This window comes from Nicotiana attenuata, chromosome 6, assembly GCF_001879085.1.
Source record: "Nicotiana attenuata strain UT chromosome 6, NIATTr2, whole genome shotgun sequence".
NCBI lineage: Eukaryota > Viridiplantae > Streptophyta > Magnoliopsida > Solanales > Solanaceae > Nicotiana > Nicotiana attenuata.
Window position 1 is genome coordinate 15,553,830 of NC_031994.1, and position 9,704 is coordinate 15,563,533.

General features: G+C 34.9%; 1 long non-coding RNA gene across 1 annotated transcript; it reads right to left on the minus strand.

The window, feature by feature from the left end:
* On the minus strand, window positions 789–1,585 carry LOC109228190. The gene is made up of 3 exons (XR_002068325.1): window positions 1,246–1,585; window positions 970–1,086; window positions 789–883 (listed from the first exon to the last, which is right to left on the minus strand). It is a non-coding gene; the product is annotated as an uncharacterized LOC109228190 (long non-coding RNA).

Consider the following 9,704-nt stretch of genomic DNA (forward strand, 5'->3'; position numbering starts at 1 on the left):
GTTTATAATAAAATCCTCGATTTACTATATTATTGGTATATTATTATTGGACCACTAGTAAGTGTCGAAGTCGACCTCTCGTCTTTACTTCTTCGAGATTAGACGGGATACTTACTGGGTACGCGTTGTCTTCGTACTCATGCTACACTTGCTGTGCATTTTTTGTTGCACCGGCATAAGTATGTCTAGTGGCTTAGTTTGGCGCAGCGGCATGGTTGATACGGAGACTTAGGTGAGCTGCACTTCTCGAGACGACCCGCAATCAACAGAGTCTCCTTCAGAGTACTGTATTGTATTTTCTCTACTGTCCAATCTGTATTCCGGACGGTTATTGTATTATATTATTTCCTGGAAATTGCTCGTGCACTTGTGACATCGGGTTCTGGAATAATTATGGGATTATTCAATATTAAGTTTGTTAAAGATATCGTTATTATTTCGGTGAATTTCATTATTTATTATTTAATGTATAGAAGAAATGATTTCAACGAATACAAAAATGGAAATTTAATTAACTTCTTGGTGTTGGCTTGCCGTGTCCGGCGCCATCACGACCTTTAGTGGATTTGGGGTCGTGACATGGGAAATTGATGCCCCAGTGAATAATGCCGCTGGTGGAAGACTGGAGGACAGCTATACTCCAATCCCGTAGACTCGACCTTTATTTATTATTTTCACGAAAAATAAAGAAAAGAAAGTAAAAGATGTAAGAAAACAAACACACAACTTTCAAACTAATACCAAAATAGATAATTACATAGTAATATTTATACATTTATTCATGCCACCAGCCGCCTATGTTCAAATTGCAATCATATTCTCTGGGGCCGGCTGAGTTCCTTCAGGCTGAGTTTGTCGCCATGCATCAAGATCAATGTGATACCTTTCTTGAAATAAAAATAATACACGTTATATAAATAAAATAAACTAAGAGAAAAAAATAATATAGTGCTGGTATTGGGATCATACAAATGTCTCTGAAGTACGCACGCGGTTCGACCCATTATTCCCTTGTGCCGTTCTTTTTCTTCTTATGGGTTTCCGCAAAGACCTCAGCATAAGTCACATCCTCCCGCGTTCCTTTTCCTGAAAATTAAGAAGTAATTATATATTTATATATATATATATATATATATATATATATATATATATATATATATATATATATATATATATATATATATATATATATATATATTCAATTTGCATACTTGTAAAACTAAAAATATTTTATAATAAAATTACCAATCTCAAACGATGGGCTGCAAAAGTAATAGAACCTCCAGTATGCAATGCTCCACCCTTAGTAGAAGCTTTGTTTAACTTTGAATGTTCACTCTTCTTCTTCCACTCATGTGTGTTCCATTCGCCAAGAGCTGATTCGAGACATTTTTACGTATCCAATCAGGTCTGGCGCTACCTCTCCTAGTAACATGATGGAATATGTTATCCGCTTCTGTGCTCTCTTTTCAAAGTTCTCATTCATCAAGTGCAGGCTGCCATACACACCTAACCTCCAAAATTGATAAGAGTACTCTTGATTTTTGATGTAACTGTATTAATTTCTTTGGCAGATACGATCTGGTAATTGTTTGGCTATAGACATCAAGATTATTATAACAATGCGACTTAACTCTATATTTGTAGCATTTGGACAATATCTTTGAGTGACAGAGAGGCAACCAGCTCATAGCTGTTTTTATAAACCAATATCACATGCAGTTATAAATCTCATATTCTTTAGGGGTTCAGATGAGCACATGCATGGAGATAAACACAGTATCACACTGTCTTTGCTTTTGAAAAAGTATAATAAATCTATATTCGTTTAATTGTTTTGTTTATTTCTTTTTTCCGTTTAATAGGATGAAGGTGGGAAATTGGGAGAGTGGTAGTGAAAATGTGGAATCATGTTGGCACATGAATGTGCACAACTATTTTTTGCTCCACCTTTTTATGTCTAACGACTAACGAGAAGCTCATGCCACGGGAAACCGACTACGAGCAATTAATATTTGGAAAAAGGAACTTATATGGTATTTACGGTAAGATAGCGAACATGATCTTGTTATTATCATTTATAACTTTTAAGATTAAAATACTATTCCCTTCGTTCCCTTTTACTTATTCAATATTTTAAAAATAAATTTTACTTTTACTTGTCACATTAGCATATCAAGAAAAAATAATTTCTTTTTTCCTGTTATACCTATAGTATTAATTACTGATTTTAAATTATTTTCTTAAATTCATTAAAAATATGCATCAATTAATATCAGTATCATTTCGTTTATTTTTTTCTTAAGAGGTGTGCAAAATTCCTAGTAGACAAATAAAAGTGAACAAAGAGAGTAGTTTACAGCTAATACTCCCATCACGGGCGTAGCTAGGTTATGACAAAAGGTTCAACTGAATTCTTTTGCCAAAAAATGATATTGTAAAAAGAGGGCAACAAACTCCGTTTACTTTCTCTTTTTCAATTTATGTGACAAAATTACTATCCGGGGAGTCGAAGAGGTTCTTCTTTGATCATATTTTTTTTTAAAACTATAAATTATTATGACTTAGAGTCGTTTGGCCATAAAAATAAAATAATTTTTTTCGAATTTTTTACTTTTTCGGGATCAATGTTTGGATATGAAAATTTCAAATTTCACTTGAAGTTGAATTTAGAAGTATTCAAAAATTTTAAAAACTTCAAAAGGTTAGTTTTCAAAATTTTTACTTCAAATAATTCACAAAAATTCAAAAACAACTCCAAATTGCATTCATGTCCAAACACAACTCTAATTTTCAAATATCATTTTTCCTTAAACTTTTTTTTTTTTACTTTTTCCCGAAATTTCATAATTCTTATGTTCAAACGCCCGATTAATAGTGTTTTTTATTTTAAAAATATTTATATCTAAATTCACAGTTAAAACTAAGAACTTTAACTCTTGTACTCTGAGCCTTTCTATATAAAATAAAATGGAAGAAATATTACAGTATTATATAAACATTTTAAATTCCATATACAAAAGGAAAGATATCTACTATAATAACAAAGAGAATTAAGAATTATTTTAGGTCATAAATTTATATATTCTTTGGACGGTGACATTCTAATATTTTTTGAATCGTTTTATATGAATTCTTTGCTACACCACAACTCCCCTCCTTTTTTACATTGTAATTGAGAGGAAGAACTAAAATCAACTTTGTTTGACCAATATGTGTGGATTTCACGTCGTATGACTCCTTAAATACAAGCACATGTGGTCACTCCTCTACCACAAAGTCTTGAGAAAACTGGCTTGACGTGTGTGCCCCTAAGCCCTTAGATAATCAAAGACAGAAATCTTAGCCGTTGGTTCTACCGATTGAGTAAGGAAACAGTATAGTAGATAAAAATTGTTGGAAAAGAGATTAGTATGAGAATGGGATTATTTCTTAAACTTAGCTGTAATAACTCTTAAGTAGATAGAAACAATGTTATTCCCCATAAATCTTCTAAAGTTTAATATTTGTAGAAAACTACGGGAGACTCCTCTAATTATTGGCCAATTTGTTTTCTTATTGTAGTCTTTTACTTTTGTTAGTGTAGCTGTGCTCTGTGCTCATTTTATTGGCTAATGTCTACATCTCAATTTGACGCCTAATGTTAGTTGGCAAGATTTAAGAAGATGGTCGGTGTGCGTTTTAAGCAACTGACCTAATGAAAGCTTCACAATAGTTGAAGATATTGCTATCAAATTTCTTTTCTTTTTAATTTTGTCCCCAGATTAAAAATATATAGTTTTTCTAGGAGTTAGTTATCAAACCTTGGTATCAGCTAAGTCCTTACCAGTAATTATTAAATCAAACAAAATACTGGCAAAGGAATCTGGAAGTTGCTGAGAAAGCTCCACAGTGCAAGTGTAAACATGACAGCACGATATTGAACCAGAAAACGATTTTCCAAAGAATATCTAGTCAAGAAGGGATGGTTAATATTCTTTTTTATTTCATTTACTCATCGGTATTTTAGAAATTTCTAATAGTACTAAGTTTAATCTAGATCTTGATTATATATTACTAGCAGATTAGATCGAATCAATCTCTAATCACAGTAACAATCTTCTCAAGTATGTTGTCGTTCGAATCAGTATAAGAGTGGGTGATTTTTAAAAATAGCCAAATTTACAACTGGTCGTTCAAAAATAGCTCAATTTCAAAAGTAATTGAAATTTAGCCACTTTTTACGTAAAGATAAATCTGAGCGAAAACACTATTCAAAACCCGGAAAATACTCCAGTATATTATGCTGGAGTTCCAGCATAAGTATACTTGAACTCCAACATATTATACTGGAGTTCCAGCACGTATAATGGTCCGGTATAATATACTGGAGTTTGGAGCACCAGTGCTCCAGTCTCCAGTATATTATACTGGAGCCAGCAAAGTATACCGGTCCAGCATAATATGCTGGAGTTCATACACAAGTGCACCGAACTCCAGTATACTATGCTGGACCGGTCTCTATTGCAGCAAAACGGTGGCTATTTTTCATTGACTTGGTAAACGATGGCTATTTTTGATTGACCAGTCCGAAAACTGGCTATACCGTGAAATTTTGGCTATAAGAGCTCGTTTGGATGGGCTTGTTGTAAGTGACTTTTAAGCCAAAAGCCATAAGTTAAGAATTCTAGCTTTTGGTTTTTGGCTTATTTTTGTCATTTTAATTTAAAAACAAGTGTTTAAAAGCGCTTTTTTACTTTATCCAAACACTACAAAATGGCTTAAAAGCTATTTCGGCTTAAAAGTACCTAAAAGAGAAATTTTCATAAAGCACTATCTTTTAGTGGTAATTAGCTATCTATAGATACCACTTGCTATATTACGGATTGTAGATACGTTTTCTGTTGTTATAAGATGTATTAGATGTATTTAAGCTACTGTATTCATGAATATAGTAGCAAAAATAGACGTGAATCAGGGAAGTCCAGCTAATCAGTTGTTGTATTCGAGTGTATTCGACTGTATTCATGGCGTGAAACATGGGATTACAGCTGGACAGATTATTGTATTCGACTGTATTTACGGCGTGAAACGGGAGATTACACTATTTTTTAACGGAAAGTGAATCAATTAACATAATAGACTCCTAATATAACTCAACAAACTCAATCATAACACACAAATTTTGTATTTCCAGTTATAAAAAAGATTCTCAACCGAAAAATACCCCAAAAACATAGCAATCTTCAGAGAAATTACATAATACATCTAAATACATAAATTATATTAATTAAAAAAAACATATGAATACATTCATGGCATATAGCGAGACAGTGATACAATGAAATACATAGAATACAGCGGGATATATTGAAATACAATGAAAAAAAAGACAGTGAATACAATGAAATATATAGAATACACCGAGATACATTGAATTACAATAATAAAAAAAAAGACAATGAATACAATGAAATATATGAGTGCTCATTAAATTAATACCATTGTGGAACGAAGAACTGCTACAGAGCCTATTATATATTCCTATGAGATAGAAATGGAAAATAAAGTGAAAAATTGGAAGTCGTTGGATTTGAAACAAGCTAATCTGAATATGATTCTTTGTGGTGCATTACTAATTGAAGCAAAGAGAGAAATTTGAACTGAATAAACTGGAGTTGCAGGTTTATGGAGCCGCTGATCTCAAGAGTTCCGATGATGGTTATTGAAGGAAACCATGAGATTGAGCCTCAAGTAGCAGGCCTCATATTCCAGTCGTACTTGACAAGATTTGATGTTCCTTCAAAGGAATCTGGCTCTAACAGTAACTCGTGTTTTCAGGAATGGGGGAAGAGAATGACATGTATCAAAGTAGAGAGGGAAAGAAAATAGTGTAACTGAATAGCGTATTTAGTGATTTAGGGTAGGAGGTAACCAAAATTAAATATTTTGCTATAAACATTAAAAGATATCTATAGAATATAATTTTTTTAAATGGTATTTATTTAAAATAAATAAGGTGTTAACTTTTGCTATAGAATATAAAAATTCCTACCTGCTAATTCAAACGAGCTCTAAGTTATAGCCTACAATATTTATGTACTCCTCTCGGTATATTACTCAATGTGATACTTGTGGGGGTTAAATTAAAATTTGCACGGCATACAGATCGGTTTTTTGAAACTTTAAGATACGATTAATCAGAAATCCGAGATGATTATTTGATCTCCCCTGGATTTTGTCGATTCACTCCACTACACAAGTTCCAATTTTATGTAATTTGCATAATAGCCTGTTCGGCCAAAATTATTTTTTGGGCAAAAAATACTTTTTTTCAAAATTAAGGTATTTGGCCAAGTTTTTAGAATGGAAATAAAAATAATTTTGATAAGCAAGAAAGTGTAGTTTCTCTCTAAGTGGCTGAGCCACATGCTCCAAGGGTTGCTGATACTCTTTCACCGAAAAATTATACTGTTTAGATAGTAAAAATTATCTTTTACATATATATACTATGTATTGAATCCCCTTGACTTGTTCATGTATTACTTCTTTAAAATTTGACACCTCCTTTGTAACGACCCCGCCGGTAGTTTTGAGCTCTAACGCGTCACCCGGTGGTTTGAGGCCTTGGGTAGCTTCACTTCAGGTATTATAATTTGTACGCGTGGTCGGAATTGAATTTCGGGAAGTTCGGGGTTGATTTGGAAAGAAAATTCTCATTTCGGAAGCTTTAAGTTGGAAGAATTGACTATGGTTTGATTTTTGAGTAAATGACATCGGAAAAGGGATTTAAAGGTTCCAACAAGTTCGTGTGATAATTTGGACTTGGGCGTATGTCCGGATCGGGTTTTGGATGACCCGGGAGCATTTCGGCGCCTATTGTGGAAAGTTGGCATTTTGGAAGGATTCCATAAATTTGGGTTGAGGTGTATTTTAATGTTACCGATGTCCATTTGGGAATCCGAGCCTAGGAATAGCTCAGTATGGTGACTCTGGTCTTTGGAGCGTGTCCGGATGTAGATCTGGAGGTCCGTAGCTCAATTCGGGATTGTTTGGCGAAAGTTGGAAGTTGAAGGTTTTTGGAAGTTTGACCGATAGTGGACTTTTTTGATATCGGGGTCGGATTCTTATTCCGGAAGTGGGAGTAGGTCCGTGATGTCAATTATTACTTGTGTGCAAAGTTTGAGGTCAATCGAACTTGATTTGGTAGGTTTCGGCGTCGAATGTAGAAGTTTGAAATTCTAAAGTTCATTAATCTCGAATTGGGGTGCGTTTTAGCGTTGATTGATGTGATTTGAAGGCTCCACTAAGTTCGTAATATGTTTTGGGACGGGTTGATATAATTGGTTGAAGTCCTGAAGGCCTCGAGTGGATTCCGAATGGCAAACGGATCGAGTTTGGGCTTGGAGGAATGCTGGAGCTGCTCTCATCTAGTGTAATCGCACCTGCGAGGTTTTGGCTGCAGGTGCGGAGCCGTAGAAGCGGCCAAGAGGGGTGCGGATGCGGTTTTCGTTGGGCAATGCTGAGACGGCAGATGCGGTCACCTCGCCGCAGAAGCGGGGCCGCACCTGCGAAGTGGGCGGCGCATAAGCGTGGGCGCATGAGGGCCGCAGAAGCGGCCAACGACCTTGCTTGGTTTCTCGTAGGTGCGAGACTTGGAGTCGCAGAAGCGGCTGTCGCAGAAGTGACCTTGTCACCGCAAAAGCGGAATTCGTGCTGAGTAGTGAGGCTTCTTTAAAAACGGGGGTTTGGCCCATTTTCATATCATTTCCTCCATGGGAGCCGACCTAGGAGCGATTTTGGAGCGCCATTTTCATCGTCAATCATGAGGTAAGTGATTTCTACTAGTTGTGAGTTAAATACAAGTGTTATACATGGATTTAGACATGAAAATTTATAGGAATTTGGAATTTTGAAAAAAAACCTAGAAATTTGGTATTTTGGATTTTAACCACGAATTTGGGCATGGATTTGAATAAATTATATATTTGAGTTCGTGATGTTATGGGTAATGTTTATCTTCGAAAATTTTCGGAATCCGCACATGTGGGCCCGATGGCGACTTTATCAACGTTTCAAGCGGAGTTAGAAATTGTTATAAATTGAATTATAATGAGTATTAGAGTATATATTTATGTATTTGCACATTGATTGACTAGTTTTGGAGCGACGGGCATCGATTTGAGTTGTTGGAAAAGCTTTGGAGCCGGTTATGAAACTTCGGAGCGAGGTAAGTCTCTTTTCTAACCTTGTAAGATGGAATTTACCCCATAGGTGAATTGAATTAATAGGTGCGTGCTACGTACGCACGAGGTGACGAGAGTCCATACGTAGCTACTAATTATGCTTATGTCCGGGTAGTCTTAGGTTACATCATGCCTTGTTGATACCGTAATTTGATTATGATCATTAGTTTCCTTGAAAAGAGTTAAGATTGAGGATTTCGAGATTTAAAAGTTTTCGGTTTAAATTTCTTATTTTTGAAAAGAATTTAAGGAATATTATAATAACTTTGAGAAATTTATGTTCACTCGCGTCGCAAGTATATTCCGCAAGCGAGGTAAATTCCACTACTTTTATGGGAGCGGGTCATTCGCCTCGGAAGGTTAATGGATGCATCTATGGTTGATGTCGTTCGACCCTCGGCAGTGCACAGTTTATATATTGGTATGTTGGATCGGGCCGTACAACCTCGGCATAATTCATGCGTAAAAATTTTTGGAGCCCAATTATAATTGATATTGTCTCATGAGCTTGAGAGATTAAATTGTTAAATGACGGAAATTAATTTGGGGCTTACTGTTAGTGAAAGGATTGTTTATGTATTTCTTGTTATTGAGTTTTCAGTTGTATTTATATAATCCATGCTTAATTATAATTTCGGTACTTTATTGTTAGCCCATAGTACGTGTCGGAGTCGACCTATCGTCACTAGTTCTTCGAGATTAGAGTAGATACTTACTGGGTACGCGTTGATTTACATACTCATGCTACACTTGTTGCACATTTTGTGCAGATACATATATGTCTAGAGGTCTGCTGGGCGTAGAGGCGCGTCTATTGCGGGGACTTACACTGAGCTACATTCCATGTACGAATCCGCAGCCTGCGGAGTCTCCATCAGAGTTATCTATAGTCTCCTGTCTAATTTGTATTCCAGACAGATGTTGTATTTCACTACATTTCCTAGTTGTTATTCACGCACTTGTGACTCCGAGTTCTGGGGATTTCTATTAGATGTTTGGTATGGCGGCTCACATAATTACTATTATATCACCCTATGAATTTTACTTCATATCATTTGATTAAATGGAAGTTATGATTTTTAAAGTAATAAAAGGAGTAAATAAATTAATAAATCAACGTTGGCTTGCCTGACGACAGCGTTAGGCGCCATCACGATCTATAGTGAATTTTAGGTCGTGACATCCTTAATGAAAATTCTGGCTCCACTATTGCTTTCCTAAAAAGCACTTTTGAGAAATGTACATAAGAAGCACTTTTAAAAATTTTGTCAAATATTAATTGCTTCTCAAAAATAAATTTAAATTGGTTAACCAAATACAAATTACTTCTCACCAAAAAACAATTTTGAGAAAAAAAAAGTTTCAAAATAAACTAGTTTTAGAAGCATGGCCAAATAAGCTATTAAGTAAACTTAAAAAGTTCACATGTGCCTAGCATTAAAATTTGGAGACTAAATAGTAATACAGTTATAAGTGAAG